Source organism: Pteropus vampyrus, unplaced genomic scaffold, assembly GCF_000151845.1.
Source record: "Pteropus vampyrus isolate Shadow unplaced genomic scaffold, Pvam_2.0 Scaffold505, whole genome shotgun sequence".
In the NCBI taxonomy this organism is placed as follows: Eukaryota; Metazoa; Chordata; class Mammalia; order Chiroptera; family Pteropodidae; genus Pteropus; species Pteropus vampyrus.
Window position 1 is genome coordinate 630,615 of NW_011889286.1, and position 19,078 is coordinate 649,692.

The following is a 19,078-nucleotide window of genomic DNA, read 5'->3' on the forward strand; positions in this document are numbered from 1 at the left end:
TCGTCATCTCTTTTACAATTTCTGCCTTGGAAGATATCTCTTTATCTAGGGCAATTACCCTACTTATACAGGAGGCAAATTCAAAGCAAGTAATTGTTTTGTTTAACCAGAACTTCCATTTACAGCTGGTTCTAAGCTGAGTCATTGAGGTTTGTTTTATCCAGTTCAGGTCTTGATGCTTGCTTGCTTTATTATCTGGGAGTGGCAGGAACCTGGAATTCAGTTACATTTCTTTTCCATCTTTATTCATATTTGTTGTTTAATGCTGATAAAAGATGTCAAGTCCACATTCTTCTAATGTAGCCTTCTTCAACAGAGTCAGGGCTGTGAGGACTGGGGTACAAATGGGGTTTGAGTGCTCTTCCTCATTCTAAGTGCTACCACCCTTCCTGACAGTCTGGCTTAAATGCTTCTCAGCTTGAGGGAGCTTTCTCAGTTTATTCTGGCCCAGGTGGTCATTCCCTCCTTTGAATTCAGCCCAATTGTGGCAGATAGTCAAGTGGCAGTTAATCTTGTTTTGCTTTGTGATATCTCTTGTAGTTGACATTTGTTGTTAATGTTAAGCTGCTTGAGGACAAGGGCTGGTTTTAGTTTATCATTCCCTATACATTTTACAGTGACTCTTGTTTTTTCCCTGGCTTTTCTTTGGGAAGTTTTCTTGCCTTTCAAATGACAAGAGGATCCTTTGGAACATTTCATAAGAACTCTCAGAATCTTTTAGACTTCAGGCCATGCTGTGTTTGCCTATGGCTTTGATAAAAGCAGTTTTTTTTTCCTTGCAGCAAACATAACCAAGATTCTGGGTAAAGACCAGGTACCGTAGATTAATACATACCTTGAGTAGTTTTTTGTTTGGAGAGAATACGACTGTGTCCTTTTACTTAGGCTTTAGTCACCAAATATTTTAAAGATAGAAACAAATAATGTACAGTACTTAGCTGTGGGTGTGGGGCAGATAAACGAGCAAACATTTAAAATTAAGATCTTCCATATTAGGTAAGATTAATTAATATTGTATAAAACACATTCTAATTTTGCTGCACTTACTCTGTAACATTAGAAATGAATGACCTGATTGATATTGTGCTCTGAGTTTCCTTTAAGGGTTTTCTTCATGAATGAGGGGTTTCAAATTTAAAAGGAATCTACATATTTTTATATAAATACCCCAGCTTTCATCAGAATTTTTTTTTAATGTTTTTTATTGCCCTGTTGGAAGTCCTATTTTTGCCAAAGAGTCATTTAATATATTTTCCACACTGACTTTGGCTTGGTGGCATGTAACAATTCTGGAGGAACTAACAATATGTTAATAAAAGTTGCCTGTGGTAGAATAATGACAATAAATATGTCAATTTTTGTTATGGGAGAAAAGTCTAAAATTCTACTTTAAAGGAGCTATTCTGAGCTCTTGAGGGGTTATTTTTAGACTTTCATTCCCCTCCCCCTAAGAAATTATGGGGAAAATACAAACTGTGAATTATTTCCTAAAATATTGCCCATGAAATATGACTACCTTAGTTTTAAAGCTTCTTTCATCAGGAGCTCTGACTTTTCTATAGCATTCAAATGCTGACTCTTTAGCAGAGTCAGAATGGCCTTCCAAAGTTTTGTATGAGCCTATGAACCCATAAATTGTCTCCATAGCATCCATATTTCCACATTTCCTTTTGTTACGGTTATTTTGTTCTGAAGACCTTTTGCAAAATATCTTCATACCACAATATCTCAACTTTCAGGAAGTACAACTTACATATTATTTATGTTATTATGAGAAAATTTATTGCTTACATTATTATTTTTAAAAATTTTATTTCCTATTTCTGTCTTGTCCAAAAAAAATGGATTGGGGAAGTGCAGATATATTTTATGCATGGGGTCATGGAAAGTAATTTATTAAAAAATTTTTTTAATTGTAAAATATATATAATGTATTATAATTTTTACTTTTTCTTTTAATTTTGAATTTTTCTTCATTATTTCTATTCTCTCACTGAAAATAGTTCTTATTTCTGAGCCTCACACGCTTTTCTCACTGAGAATATCTTGTTATTCAGAGAGGATAAGTTGCCTTTTTTTCCCCAAAACATTTTTTGAAGTATTTTTATTCTTGAAAACAAGTTCACTTAGGAGCATCCAATTTTGAGCATGTATAAATTTGCGCTGATATCTATACTAGATATTTTAAAAATTGAAGGTAAGACCACTTCTGATTAAGTTGGTTTCTGAAATAACATTTTCTAGTCAAAATTTTTGTTCTGAGCTCTTTGACTTAGTCTGAGGTTTTGCAAATGAAATTTTATCTGGGCCCTAACAAGTGTGAAACTGTGAAAGTGGAAATTTTAGTATGAATTTATTTTATAAGTTTATCAAATTTCTAAGGAAGTCATGTTTGATGAGCTCTAGGGAACTCTTGGTTATTTTTGTATTTTGGTTGTACAGTATCAAAAAAAATCTCGGTTTACATAGAAAAGTTTTTGTAAATGGTAACAATTTTTAAAAACACCTTGCCTAACAAGAATGATAAGGGCATCTAACATTTTTGAGCACTTAAGCACTACAGGCTCTTGATAAGAGCTTTATATGTATTATTTACACAGCAACCCCAAAATGTAGGTAGTTATTTTTATCTCTGTTTTACAAATGGAAAAATTGAGGCACGTGAGTTAAGGTAACTAATAACAAAATTTACAGATAGTAGATGGCAGCACTAGGCTCAAATCTGGTACCCTTAACCACTCTGCTGTATTTGTATGGCTCTGAAAATGTTTCAGTTAGTCTGGTCTAGAAATTTTAAAATGGAGAACCAGGAAATTTTAATTTCCAAGTAGAATAACTAATATTCCTGAATTCATACTTACTCAGTTTTGAGTGATTATTGAATGTTTCTTGGCTAATTAAGTCTTCATTATGTGTTTGAAAATATTAGTGTTATTAAAAAAAAATCCTCAATCCTGTCTTTGTCTTTTATTCACTCAAAATTTTAAAACAGATAAAACATTGTTTTATACATTCAGTTCAAATTTTGTTTTAATTTTATCATTGACACTATTTGCAGCTGTAAAGCATGGTAGTATTATAACTTTGCACTTTAAAATTATTTAAAGCATTAGCAGGATGCATTTGCTGGTATAGCTGTGTTATAATTGAGAGATACTAATGGAGTCTCTTGAAAACAAAAAGTAAAAAAAGACAGGTTTTTTGTTTGTTTGTTTTATTTGAACTATTTATAATTGAACTTGCTTTTAGATAGCCAACAATTTCACAAATGAGAGAAGATTCTGGAACTCATCATATAGGTAATTGCAAATAACTCTTTAAAGTCTGAAATTTAGAGGCCATGCCTTAATAAAATTGATAATTTGAATCATATTGGCATCTTCTTAACAGCTTGTGCTTGTCTATGGAGCATGCCATACTTACTTATACTACATTTACGTAATAGCTTTGTTTTTTCTGTCATTGTTTTATTATCACTAGTATAGATCTCATTATGTTTTGATCACCTTATTTTAGGACATACTAAAAAGTAATCTAAATGTTACCTATTTTTTTCCCTTCTGCTGTGCATGATGTTCAATAGGTAAACCTTTCTTTTCTTTACTTACATGAACATATTTAAAAAATTTTGAGAATTCCAATATTTATGACCTTGCATAAAGTATAAAGATTTCACATAAATTTAGCCTTTTTAATTACGCAGGTATTATAGATGCTTATCTGTGGTCTCTGTTTTCAAATAATAGTTCTAATTAAATTTAAGTAGTAGAATATTTATCCAATAAACTTGTTTACAGTGGTAGTAGTATAGGAACTAATGAGCTTTTCCTCCAGAGTGTATGCTATTCTTCATGTTCTGTGTAGTAACTTACCTTGTATGGTATTTTTATTGTTAGATTAAAATTATGTTTGAATACTCCCCCCTTCCCAATAACCTTAGGCTTTCATTTATGCTTACTGTTTTTTTTTCCTGTCCAGATAATGCTATAACTTGATAGGGATCATCTACTTTGTAAGATTTAACTTCATGAAACATCAGAAAGTTGAGATTTTTTTTTCTCGCCATAAAAGGTGATCTCCAGTGACAAATAGCTATTACTTTATTTATTTATATGAGAGTCTTCCACTTCTTATTAACAGTGTTTTTGATGTGGTTGAAGAATTGGTTGGTGTTGATTTCTAATACTAATTGTTAATTTGCCCTGAGCCTGATTAATCTTGTTATATCTATTATCAGATATTTGTCTTAAATCTTAGAATTTTAATCATATTTTGATATGGCTTATTAAGGATAATCATTTTACCTTACACAAGCATGTAAGTATTGGAAGCTTATGATAATACTATCATAAAAGTAGGGCAAGAAGGACCCAAACCTTCCTATTATGGGCTCACTTATTTTGTAATAGTCATACTGACAGCCATGCTGAGTCATATAGAACGTGTGCTGAAGCAGTGTTGTCTGACACTTAATGGAATGCAGCATATGTGTGTGCTTGTACCATTTTTATATGAGTGGAAATATACAGTTCTGAGTAAGACGAAAAAGAGGAAGAAACACCGGTACACAGCTATAGTCTTCCTAATCAAGGACACATTTTAAAGAATTTCACATTTAGCAAATGGACATAAATGGCTGGAGAAGCCTTTTAAGCAGATTGACCTAGTAGGTGTAATTGCCTGAAGCTTGTCTCCATTTTATTAAAATTGGCATATAACATATCTATGTGCATCTTTGTTATTAAAATCTTAAAAATAGTTAAAGTTTATTTTAAAAAGTGGAAGTAACAAATATTTGTAAAAGCCCTGATGTTTTTTGGACATAGTTTGAAAACCATTGTCCTTAGATAACTTGTTCCAAGCCCAGTCATTGTCTAAATTCAGGGAGAATAGGGTCTTCACTAATGACACAGAATCTCTGCCCTGAGATAGCTTGACTTAGAATGTATTTGTCTTGAGAGAAGTTGCATTATCAGGCAGAGCATGGATTTTGGCGGCAGAGGTTTGTTAATTAAGAATGACTAAACAGATGAATTCTTTAAACTTGTGCCTTATTTCCCACCCTGTGAAATAGTGCTCTGTCCTGTAAACCAGCATTAAAGGACACTGGCCAAGATGTATGGCTGCACTCAGTAATACCAGGCACGGATCCGAATTGTCTTCTTTTAGGGAGAAAATCTTTTAGCATCTGTATCGAGAGCTCGAATATCATATAAGACTGTGTTATGCTGACGTTCCCCATCAAATGAATCAACATGAGTGGTATTGGCACATTAACTTAACTTCTTTCTGTTTGGGTACAGGATTTTAAATTGCTTCATAGTGTTGAGGATTTTCTTTATCTTCTGTAATTAAAAGTATTCAGATATGATAAAAGATTGCTTTATGAGTAAATGAAATCTTAATTATATATGGATTGGTACATGAGGACAGAATAATCATTAGAAGGCCCTATATCGGCTTTGAAATGTTTGCATTTTCCATATTAATGCTTCCTTTATTAATACTATTAATGGTAAGATATTCCATATTGTCAATACTACTGACAAATGAATCTTAATTATATACCCTAAATTGTTTTTTAAAAATTTTGGATTGTAACCCAAAACTGGAAACAACCAACAGATAAGTAAATGGTGGTATACTCATACAGTGAAATATTACTAAAATTTCTTTTTAAAAAGAACTTGAAATAAATCTTAAAAAGATCATTTTGAAGAAGCCAGACACAAAGGATATATGCTCTGTGATTCCATTTATATGAATAGCAGAACAGGTAAAACTAAGTGATGGAAACCAAAACAGTGGTTATCTCTGGGTAGATGGATGGAATTGACTGCAAAAGAGTTGGAGGGAACTTTCTGATGGAAATGTTCTATATCTCGATTGGAATAATTACTTGGGTACACATGTTTGTCAAAATTCATCAAATGGTACATTAATATGTGTTTTATCACATGTAATTATACTTCAGTAAGAACTATTTGGAATAGAAATCTAAAGTGAATAATAATGGTAGCAGTAGCAGTAAATAATAGAAATGACTAGTAATTATTGAGCTCTTATGTACCAGACAGCAACCCAGTGAGATAGGTTTTATTAGTTCCATTTAACATATAAGGAAACTGTATTTTAGAGAACATAAGTAACTTGTCCAAGGTCACAGAGCCAGTACATGTTTCAATTCAAAGATCTATTTGACTACAAAACCTAATATTGATACTTTCCTGGGTATGTCTTTCTTGTCTTAACATTTGAGTATAATTTAAATTTATTACATGCCTTAAGGTCATTATTATGAACATTATTTTTTGTACTGAAGTGCATAGGGTTCTTTCCCATGAATTGAATAAACTAAATGTTTCCTTGAATTCTGTCATGTAATAATTCTGCTTCTTCCCTTACTGCTACTCTAACGGATTTTTTTCTTCCTTGGTTCCCCTTTCTACTTTTTTTCTCTTTTAATATGCTGTGTCCTGGAAATGACTCTTGATGATTTTTTTTTTTTAATATAAAATATTTAAGTAAGAACCCAAGAGGCTCTTCTCTTCAACATAGTGTATGAGGTTTGGTGCATGAAATTTCTGATATATTTTGACTATTCAGAGCCATGAAGCCTATCTCCCTGCTCCTCCTACCTGCTTTTTAATTTACCATTTGGGTTTTGGTTGTAGTCCATTTAGAAGATTAAACTAGGGTAGTAAAACAGTTTTGTGTGTGTGTGTGGTGACTGACAAGTAATACTTAAACAGTAGGCCCATTGTTGATTTAGCAAATTAGTGTGGATCATTTGGTTCTAGGCCTAAAAGAAATCAAATTAAGTAAATGCTTACCAAATATTGGAGCTGGGGTGGAAACTTGTAACTTCCATTCTACTTGAGGTAACAGATATTGCTTTCGGTTATATTGACATAAATAGGGTGATTGCTTTTATAAAAAGAAACATTGTAAGTTAATAGCTTGAAAACAAAGTCTTTGAAAAATGCTTTAATTTGTGGCTTAGCCTGACCTCCAGAATGAACAATGATTATAAGGAGTTTTGCAAGGAAGACTTGGCTTTGTATACATTTATTTCTTTTATTTTATATTTTATATAGCCTGGCTATACAAAACATAGAGTTTTTTGGGAGGGGCGGGGGGTGGGGGGGAGATATGACCTTTATTGAACTTATCCACCAGAGTGGAAATAATGTCTTTCCAAAACCAAATGTTTGTTCCTATAACTTTTGCATCACAATTAAAATCCAAACAGTTTTTAAAAAAACAGTCAACTCAATCAGAACCCACTAATTCAGAATCAACAGCTTCTTTGAAGCCACAGTAACAGTTAAATATGATTAAGACTCGAATACAGGAATTTGGTTGGTTGGAAAGCTAATTAAATTTCCAACTTGCTCAAATAGAATTATAAAAAGGCAAAATTGTATTTTTCACAGAGATACAACTCACTGGAATCACCAACACTGAACAGCTGTTAGAGTATTTAGAGTAAGAAATCTAGGCATCCTTTAGACAGTCTTCTATTGTCCTTTCTTCCCAATCAGAGACTTGTGGATGTGTGGAATGACACCACCACCAGCAGTTGTAGCCTTGATGAGAGAGTCCAATTCCTCATCTCCACAAATATAGCAAGTTTCAAATGACGAGGGTTAACATGCTTTACCTTTAAGTCTTTTGATGCATTTCCTGCCAATTCACAGATCTCCGCGGTGAGGTACTCCAGGATGGTTGCACTGTACACAGCAGTAGTTGTGCCCACACATCATCCATGGCTGGTTGTTCAGGTGTTGATGAATATGGCCCACCAGAAACTGCAAGCCTACTCTCTGAGAGCGGGAACCTGCCTTTGTGTTGGCCTTTCTGTAGTCCCTTCCAGCCTTACTGCCAGCCATTTCAAATTCTGCTGAAGCTCTAACAAGCAAGGCAGAGAAAGGACTGTCAGACACCCAGCGCGATCCCACCACCTACTCCTTCATCATTCCATGATTCAAACTGGGCAGCCAAAAATATCTGTCTTCTGTCTGTCTACCTACCTACCTACCTACCTATCTACCTATCTACCTATTTATCGTCTATCAACTGAATGGAGGCCAGACTGCTCATTTTGAATCTTCTCCACCTGACTTTATGGTAGCCATGGGAAAGAGAATATTTAAAATGTTTCAGACTATTAATATAATCTTGGTCAGTGGAAAGATTCTGGAAGGAATCTATAAAAACTGGGCAAATTATTATTATTCCATTTTAAGCCTTTAGATGTTATAATTTGAAAGGGGCATTTTCCCCATTCATCCAGCCTTCTCCTTCCAAATGTGGAAAAGAAGCCCATTATTATATGGATGAGATGTTTGAGAAGTGAGGAAAAAAACTGTTTCTCTATAGGTTGTAAATATTCATCATGTTTAAATGTTGATGTAGTCTATTCTAATTCGTATTGAAGGGGTTGAAGCTTTAGCTTTTCCTTTTTAAAAAACTGTACTATAATGCCATAAAATAGTGACTTAAATCAATAGCTTTATTGCTTGCTATGTTCAAGGCCCAGTAGGTATATAAGCAATGTGTGGCATAGTCTGTGCCATTACTATATTTAATAATCTAATTGTCTAAATTATGTAGGCTACCAGTTTAAAACAGAAAGTTATTGTCTTATTTTTATGACCAAGCTCTTCTGGTAGGAAATGCCTGATAGAAAATATAATGAATTTAATATTGTTAAAAGAATCATGTGTAGATTGCTTAGTATAGAGTGAATTGCTTAATAGGACAGTACATTTGTTGCTAGGATCTTTGGATATACATGAGAGATGAGAAAGAGAAATAAGTAATTGCTTTCCCATTTGTGAGTGGCAGACTTTTTTTTTTATGCATAATCTCAGAAAGTCTCAACCTTTTGGGGCAGAACTTCCTCAACTTGATAAAGACCATCTACAAAAAACCTACAACTAACATTAGATTTAATGGTGAAACATTGAATGCTTTTCTCTAAAGGTTGGAGAATAAGGCAAGGATGTCTCTTCTCACTACTCTTATTCAATATAGTGTTGAAAGTTTTAGCTAGTACAATAAAGCAAGAAAAATAAAGGCATAGAAAGAAATAAAATTTCTCTATTTACAGATGACATGATTGCCTATGTAGAAAGGAATCTAAAGGTAAACTCCTAAAGATGATATATGCATTAGCAAGGTTTTAGGATATAAGATAAACATATAAAAATCAATTACATTTCTGCATACTAATAATGAACACATGGAAATAAATACAATATCATTTACAATCACTTTAAAAAGTAAGGCTTAAGTGTATATCTAACAAGTGTGGATAGGACTTGTATGCTGAAAACTAAAATGCTGATTAAAGAAATCAGTGATCTTAATAAATGTTATATTCATGGATTGGAAGACTCAATATAGTAAAGATGTCATTTCTTTCCAAATTGACACACAAATTTAATGCAATTTCTATAAAAATTCCAGTAAGATTTTTTTTTGCAGATATAGATGAGATTATTATAAAACGTACGTGGAAATACAAAGGAACTAGGATAGCTAAATATAAGAAAAAGTAGTAGGAATAATTTTACCTGACTTCAAAATTTATTATATAGCTACTATAATCAAGGTTGTGTGATTATTGCTGGGAGGATAGACATAGATCAATGGAATATGGTAGAGAACCCAGAGTAACAGAACAGAAACCTACACAAGCATCCCCAGAGAACTTTTTAAAAATTGAGGTATAACTCATAAACCATATAGTTTATCAATTTAAAGTGTACAATAAAATGGTTTTTAGTATATTCACAAAGTTGTACGACATTTACTACTACCTAATTCAGAACATTTTCATCACCTAAAAAGGAAACACTATACCCACTACTCATTGACAAACTGTTTTTTGATAAAATGAAAAAAACAATTGAATAGAGGAAAGCCTTTTTAATAATGGTGCTGAGCAGTTGGATATCCATAGGAAAAAAATGAACTTTGACCTAAATGTCACACATTATACAAAAATTAACTTAAAATGGACAACAGACTTAAATGTAAAACGTAAAACTGTAAATCTTTTAGGGAAAATAATAGGAGAAAAAATTTTGGAATCTAGAGATCGGCAAAGAGTTCTCAGACTTGACATCAAAAACATCCATAATAGGAAAAATTAATAAATTTGGACTTCATAAAAACTAAAAACTTTTGCTAAAGACCATGTTAAAAGGATGAAAAGACAAACTACTGACTGGGAGAAAATATTTGTGAATCACATATTCAACAAAAGAACTTCAAAACTCAATAGTAAAAAAACTAAATAATACAATTAGAAAATGGCAAAGACATGAAGAGACATTTGACCAAAGAAGATATATAGATGGCATATAAATATATGAAGAGATGTTCAACATTATTGGACATTAAGGAATTGCAAATTTAAACCATAATGTGATATGTCAGATAAAAAGTTTAATACAAAAAAGAATACATGAACATTATTAGATTTGGTAAATGGAAAAAAAAGCTAAAGAGGAAAACAAAAAGCACAAATGATTTCACTACTTATATAAACTTACACTAATATTTTGTTGTATTTTATGACTGTTTTTACTCTATGCATTTTTATTTTACATAGTTAACATGAGTATTTTTCCATATCATTTGAAATTATAAGTATAATTTTTAATGAGTTGTAATATTGTATGGATATACTGTAATTTATTTAACTATTCCTTTCTTTGACATTTAAAATATTTTCATTTTGTTGCCATTATAAATAATCCTGTGATGAATGCTTTTGTATATAAACCACTGTCAGGATTTCTAATTTTTTCCTTAGGATACATTCTTAGATACGGAATTATGGTGTCAATTGGTGTGGGCATCTTAGAGGGCTTGGAAAACTCCAAATACAGGATACTTTACAGAAATATTGTTTACATTTATGTCTTCTCGGTCTTAAAAATTTTTTTTTGATTGTGGTAACTTCTGCTCTTTCTTGAATTTTTTTTCTCTAGGTTTCCAAACACTTTATCTTGGCTCTCCTCCTATAACTCTGTCCTCTTGTCAATCTTCGATGTTATTCCTCTTTACCCAGTAAATATTTAGATCATCTAAGATTCTCAGATTCCTCTCTCTTTACAGTCTTCCTTGGAGAACCAGAACCAGGCCCATTACTTCAACTACAGCTTTCAACCTAAAGACCCTAAATCTCATATCTCTTTTGAGTTTTAGTGCCCAGTTTCTAACTGCATATTGGACATCTTTACCTTATGCCATACAGATCTCACAGACTTAACTCATTTATCTAAAACTGAGCTCATTATCTAACCAGAATAATTTGCTCATCTCCACCCAGTAGTAAGTATAAGCCAGAAGTCTGGGAGTTAGCCTAGGTTACTTCTTGCATCTTGCCTTCCACTTCTTATCGATCACTAAGTTTTAAGATTTTGCTTCCGAAATAGCTCTCTAATATGTTACCCGCCCTTCATTCTCTTTTTCACTGCCTTAATTTAGGCACTCATTTTTCTAATACTGCAGTACAGTCTTAACCGACATACCTATTTCTAGCCTTGTATCCCTCTGTTCCATCCTTCACACTAAAACCAGTTTGATCTTTTGAAAGCAAAAGTTTTAGCATGTTACTCACCTTTACTGTGTTCTGTCTCCTGGAAAACAAAGCTTACTTTCCTTAGCAGGCATCGATGACCCTGGTCTTGATTGCCATGGCTGCTGCCCATTTTTCAGCTTCATGCCTGATATGGTTGCCAGTCATGCTAGTTTCCTCTATATGTTATATATATATATTTTCCTGGCCTTTATGCTTTTACCCATTTTGTTTTTTTCTTCCTGATGTGCTCCCTCCATCTCCTATTCACTTGTCAGATTTCTTCCAAGTTCCAAGATTCAGGTAACATAACCTACGAGAAGCTTTCTTGACCTCCACAGTTAGAGGTTTTCTCATCTGCATTCCCCCATGCCACTCACCCATTTCTGTTTGCCATTCCCTACATTGGTGTACTTTTTTTTTTTTTTTCGATTAATCTTTCCTAGACCATTATACTGGATTGTAATATATCCTCTTTACCACCTAAAGCAGGAATTGTATATACTTTTCATTTTCTCAAGATGAGAGAAAAGTGTGCAACATATATTCTTGACTAGATAAAGAAATGAATGGATGAAAGGTTTCATGAATGAAGGGTTATGTTGACCAATGAAGAAAAAGTTTAAGGAAAATCAAAGAATTTGGGAGTCATAAGAATTAAGTCTGAGTTCTACCATCATCTCTGAGTGGCTGTGTAATTTCAGGCAAGTCATTTCTCTTCTCTGGGCTTCAGTTCTTTTGCAAAATGGAGGTAGCAATAGTAGTAGCAATAGTAACACAATGGTTTTTAAATACTTGTGCATTCTAGTTAATATTGTTACCTATAAAACGCATCCATTATGTTCAGGCCACACATGTATAATGAACTATCTTCACTGAAGTAAAAGAATTACTCAGAGTTTTGGGTAGACATACCCTTCAATTACAAGATCAGTTTACCTTGCTTTGCTATAATTTGGTTGCATTATTGACCCATTGCTTTTTCTTGCATTGTCTCATCACATACTTAGACACTGAAGATGGGTCAGGGTGAGTCAGTTTCAGAAAACAGCCTTCCCTGAAAGTAGTCCATAATACTTATGGTCTGTGATGTAAAATTTCCAAGATGATGAAGTCTGCAGATGTTAACGAGTTGCATGCTATTTTCTAATGTGGTTTGACTTTTTTAACTATTGTCAGTGACAAACTTGTGTACTACTAGTCCACCTTATTTTCCATGTTTTCTGTACAAAGATGTATAGTTAGAGCAGTGATGAGTAATATGTTTTTAAGAAGTGCTACTATAACCTTTAAGTCTAGATGAGTAAATTGAGCATTTAAAACTGTAGCTTTTTCACTGCTTTCAGATGACTGTATGTTTCTACCAAATGAATCAGTTTATGAATATGCATGAGCTTATAAACACAACTTTTTAAAAGAAATTCTTGTGTTTTGAGATAAATTACATTGGTAGTATTTTCCAAGTTTTGTGTGTGTGTGTGTGTGTGAGAGAGAGAGATGAAGTTTTCCATTAATATATATGTATATGTGTCTACATATTTTTTTCCTCCCACTCATACTACATTTTTTTCTGTACATCTAACTTAGACTCCCAGCTATTTCTTTTTTTTCTTCTTTTTAAAATTTTTTAATTAAGTTTATTGGGGTAACGTTGGTTAATACAATTATATAATTTTCAGGTGTACATTATCATTTGACATCTGTATATTCTATTGTGTTTACCACCCAAAGTCCAGTTTATACTTCATGTAAAGACATCTCTGGCTTTATTTTCTCCATCCTTTTTTTCCTTAGAGTTTCTTAATTTCACTGTCTTTTTTCACCCTTTAGACAGGTGAAACAGTGCCTCATTTTAGACACAAGTGGGGGAGCTCAGCAGCTGGAGAGCTGGTTGACATTAGAGCAGTTAATGGCCTGTACCCAGTTTTCTCTTTTTTTTTGTCCATGTAAGGCGTGCAGCAGAGATGTGCCCATTTAGTCTTTTATTAATATGTAATTTGTGGGTTAGATAATTTCATCAAATTGTATTTACATTTGACCTGGAGATTCAACTTCGTGTTGCTTTGGAACATTTATCATTGTTAAAAATCACGTTTGGGTTCTGATCAGTGTGTTTGCTCTCAAGTTTTTCAGCCACATTCTGAGCTTTTCTGTTTTCTTCAGCACATTAACAGCACACAGCTCAGAATGGTCAAAATTTTTTCATTAGTGCCTTAATGAACATTCATAATATATCATATTATGATATAATCCTTATGAATAAGGATTTCATAATGTCTTTAAAAAGTTTGAAAATAACTGCATTAGATGATTTCTAAGACTATGTTTGAGCCTAAGAGTCTGAAAAATATTACAACCTTAACTTTGGTAGTGTTACCAGATGGGTCTATGATGACTTTATGGATGTTGCAACCTTACATAAGTTCAGTGTTACAAGACACTTTTGAAGCCCTATTTAATCTTCAGAGATAGTCTGTTCTTATGTGCTAAAGTGGCTCTATTTGGTAGTCTTTAGGGAAATGAACTGAAGTGTCAGAAATGAGCATGGGTAATTATATTTATGTGGCCAGTGCTGGTAATGCAATTTTTTGTTTAAGACTGCTAATAAGACTGACTGACTTTGGAGTTGCACTGGGGTTATTTTCAAGAAATTGAACATGTTGTACTTTAGCCTACACTAGTTATACCTTTGGTGTCGTTCGTGTTTTCTACGATCTGCCAGTGGTTACACCTGGCAATTCTATCAAGAAGGAGCTCTTTTTTTTATTCCAGAGTAAAGCTGTTTTTATTTACCCTTGAAACAGAGATCCACTTACATATTCATTTCTTTGTTTATTCCTAAACAAAATAGAGCCGGCTTTTTAGCCAGGATATTTTAGCTACTTGCAGATGAAAATGGGAAATTCTATTTGTAATATATATAGATTATTTACATTTATACCATTTTACATTTCTCACTTGCCATTTATAATCTGATAAGGATCTCATTGACAATTATGAGAGACTAATTTGGGTCATGTGGTTATCAATGAAATTTCAGTTCATTTCTTCTTTTCTTAATCTACCTCAGAGGAGATATCTATATCTATGACTTTTCGATGATGCCTTTGACACATGATAGTTTGTGTTACCTTGCCTGATGTATGAGGTAACTGTAGTTGATGAATGTGGTTTACACGCTCACAGGTGGATGCAAGTGTCCACACTACTCTGAGGCCCTCTCTTTTCTACTTAATGGAGACCGTGAAAGCCGATGGCTCTTTGATTCATTAAGAATTAATCAGTGCATGGAAGTTAGAAATAAGACCAAAGTTTTTCAGCTGGGTTTTTTTTCTTATTATGGTAAAATAGGGGTGCTTCCCTTTGGTGCTTCCTAACTCAGGTATTTGGCAATTAGATTTTCATCTTTGACACTTGTATTTTTTTTAGGTAAAATTTGTATACTGGGAAGTGCACAGATCTTTTTTTTTTCCTATTTCTTTTTGTATGTTTTCTATTGTGGTAAAATATATATAACATGTCATTTTAACCATTTCCAAATGTACAGTTTAGTGGCATTAAATACATTCACAAACACAAATCTTAAGAATACAGTGCAGTCAGATGTGATAAATCTTTATAACTACCACCTTAATGAAGATAGAGAAAATTTCTATCATCCACATTGTTCTCTTGTGTTTCCTTCTAGTCAGTCACCAGACACATTTACTAATATAATAAAAAAGATTTTGACATGCTGAAGTACAAAATGATCAGACTCTTGTTTCTGTAGCAACTGGCTGTATAAATAATTCAAAGTAAAACAAAACTAATAATTTTTTTTTTGGATAGATAGGCCTGTATGTATAGGTAAAAAGTGCTCAAAAGCTGCTTTCTTAACTAATGAATTTTTGATAGTAATTGACAAAGATAGTGGTAAGCAAAGCAACCCTGCTACTTTTGGAATAGACTTTACATCTTAAAACATAGTCTCATGTGTGGAATTGAGAGCAGCTTTCTATGATAAAATGCTAAGCAGAGGCATCAAGCAGTCTTCTTTGAGTAGTCTATGCACCAAGTAAAAGGCAGAGAAAACACTGGCCCAGGTGCCAGGTCCTCAGTTTTTGTATCGCCAGGGTATATCCCCGTATTTGTAAAACATTTACCTCACTAGGCTGCTATGGGCATTGGTTAATGTTTGGACAGTTCTGTGTAAAGAGTGGGGCTCTGTTCATATGCTCTTACCAAAGAGATTGAGCAAATTTGTATTAAGAAATTAACCTTTGATAAGCATCACTCTTTCCTAGCTGAACTTTTGGTTCTATTTTTCAAAATTTTGTGCAAATAGTTCTGGAGGTTTAATGTTTATTTTTTACTCCACGTGCAGTGTGCTTGCTCTTTCTGTGTAGAAACTGCCCGAAATACTCTGGGTGACCCAGGCTCTTCTCAAGGGTGTGTGCTTTGTGGGAACTGGCCAAATTGGCTGTTATACTTAATTTTTATAACAAATGAATATATAGTTTCATCTGGCTTATGTCAGAGTTTTGATTTGGGAGGTGGTTGTTTCTTTTTGTGTATTTATTTTTGTTTTAGCTAGTAGTAAGTAATGTGGTTGATGTGAGACTTTTCTTTGGGGCAGGGTACCACTTTGAACTTCCCTTTCATGTAGAAATAGTGTAGCTCCTTATGGCTCAGTAGTATCAGTAAATACTTGTTTTATATCCCCTTCTTTCATTAAGGAACATACAGGGGCAAAAAATGGTTTTGTGGCCCTGATGTTAGATAACAATGATTTTTTGAGATAATTTTTTCTAATTTTGAACATAGTGCTAATTATCAGTATTATTCATGTACATTTTGGAAAATTATTTTTTATTTCATATTAAGGAAGGAAGAAACAATATCAACCCCTCTATTCTGCTAAGTGTAAAGTTCTACTAGGAGTATAGTTTCAGGTCAGTGGAGATTATGTGTGTGGTACTGGTAATATGTGTCTGTGGAGAGCAAAGTAACAGCAAAATGATACAAATGAATGAGTACTGAAGAATGGAAATGTGATATGAGATTCCTGCTTGCTTCTTAGTCCAATCCCCATCTTGTGTCAAGGGAGATGGAATTTATGTCACCATGCCTTACATAAGGCCACTGATCTACAGTTTCCCTGCTCCTGAAATTGTGTGGGGCATATGAGGAATCTGTTTAATTGATTCTGTGTGTGCCCATTAGAAAACTCTATACCACTTAGATTCAAAATAGCAAATTTCTCTTTTTTCTTTGCAAGGATTATTAAGAGAACAAAAATCCTTTAAAACACTGTTCCAGTGATTTCAGTTTTTTTAAACCTGTTTTATTTGTTTAGTCTTTATTTGTTTATGTGGCACCTAAGCATGACTTTGTGACCTTAATATATGTATTATTCACAATTGGTTATAGTTTTTGGATTTGTCCAAACCTTAAGTGTAAATTAAAGTTTATCTCAGCCATTTTAGTAGATTGTATGGTAAGAGCGTGTTTAGTTTTGTAAGAACCTGCCAAACTGCCTTCCAAGGTGTCTGTATTGTTTTGCATTCCCACCAGCAATGAACAAGAGTTCCTGTTGTTCCACATCCTGGCCAACATTTGGTGTTGTCAGTGTTCTGGATTTTATGCCACCCCAGTAGGTATATAGTGGTATTTCATTGTTGTTCTAATTGCATTTTCCTGATGATATGTCATATAGAACATCTTTTCTTGTGCTTATTTGCCATCTATATATCTTCTTCAGTGAGATGTCTGTTAAGGTCTTTGACCTCTTTTTTAATTATATTATTTTCTTGTTGTTGAGTTTTAAGTGTCCTTTATATATTTTGGATAACAGTCCTTTATTAGATGTGTCTTTGCAAATATTTTCTTCCAGTCTGTGGCTTGTCTTCTCATTCTCTTTAGGCTTCACATTTTTTTTTTTTTTTTTTTTTGTAAAATTAGAGTCCATTCCATTTCTGAAACTCTATGATCTACCTATTTCCTTTAAAATGTTATAATAATTCAATCTTTCACATATTCAGAATGGCTGTTCTTTGAGTTATGTGGCCATAGCATTTCTTCTTGCCTCCTTTCCAGCAACATTGCTTACTTGAAGAGCATTGGAATTGATTGAACTGACAGAGGCCTCTTTCCTTCCTTTTGTTCCATTTTTGTTACACCCAAAGCTTGTTATAAAGATAATTAAGATCAGTTCTTGCCATCAAAGATATTACAATTTAGGACTAGGTCAGTGGTATTTGACGAGTGGTGTTCTCTTTTGGATTTTTCTTTCTGTCAGAATTAGAGAATACTCTTGTCTTTAGATATCAATTGCAGGTTTTCTCCTAAGATTCTATTTGATTTTCACATGATCTGGGATTTTGTCCTTTCTATTCTTACCTCTCAGATTTTGTGCCAGTTTTGGGGCATCATCTCTTCCTAATGCCCTAAATAAAAGTCGAAGTATGAAGTATTCATATTTTCAGGTTCCATGGTATTTTTTTCCTTGCTTTACCCATACCTAAACTAATAATATGTAGTATTTTATTAATGCCATTCATTTGATACGTTACCACTTGTCAAGGGCTTTTACAAACATTGTTTTATTTGAACCTCATGATAAACTACCTGGATAGGTAGGCATTTTCTTAGTTTGACAGATGAGGAAACTGAGATTTGGAGAGATTAATTAATTTGCTCAGGGCACAGTAGCTAACATTGAAATCTGTATTGCTTGCTTTTAAGAACAGTGTGCTTTCTCATATATAGGATTTAATAGATCTTACCTCTTTTTAGCTGTAAATGAGCTGTACAACTAGTTTATTTTCTATTAGGATTATGACGTATTCAATCATGAGTCAGCTTTTGCTTCATATGTGACTGCTTCATACTCACAGGTACTTTGATTCTCCCAAAGTATGTCACATCAATTTAATAGTATCTTGCGTTTTTTAAAAAAAAGCTTTTATCTTTCATTGAGTGCCTACTATGTAGTAGGCCTGTGCTTTGCAATTTTAAAAACCTATTTGAGGGAAAGAAAATAGACATACTGAAAAGTGCATAATAAATTAATGTATAGCTTAATGAATTGTTATAATACAAATACTCATGTATACAACACACAGATCAAGAATTAGAACATTCCTATCATGCCCAGAAGCCACCTTCTTGTATACTACTTCAAGTCAACATGCTAACTTTGATAGTCAATTCTTTGCTTTTCTTTGTGGATTCGTCTCCTAGATATGCATCTTTAAACAATATAATTTGCCTAGTTTTTGGCTTTATGTAATTGGAATTGCACAATATGTATGTTTCTTTCACCCAGCATTAGGTTTTGTCTATGTTGTTATGTTTTGCAATACTTTGTTCTTTTTTATTGTATATTAAGTATTACATTGCATGAACACACTATAATGTACTGCTGTTAGTGGACATTTGAAATTGATTCCAGTTTGTAGCTATTATGAATTTGTTCGTAGGAACATTCATATATATATG

At 33.1% G+C, this 19,078-nt stretch overlaps 1 protein-coding gene and 1 pseudogene across 4 annotated transcripts in view; one reads left to right on the plus strand and one right to left on the minus strand.

Annotated features, from left to right (window-relative positions):
- The window catches only part of SIK3 (SIK family kinase 3), a 216,685-nt gene that overhangs the window by 47,279 nt on the left and 150,328 nt on the right, over positions 1-19,078 (plus strand). The gene's annotated exons all lie outside the window — the stretch shown is intronic.
- Positions 7,502-8,012, minus strand: LOC105307620 (annotated as a pseudogene).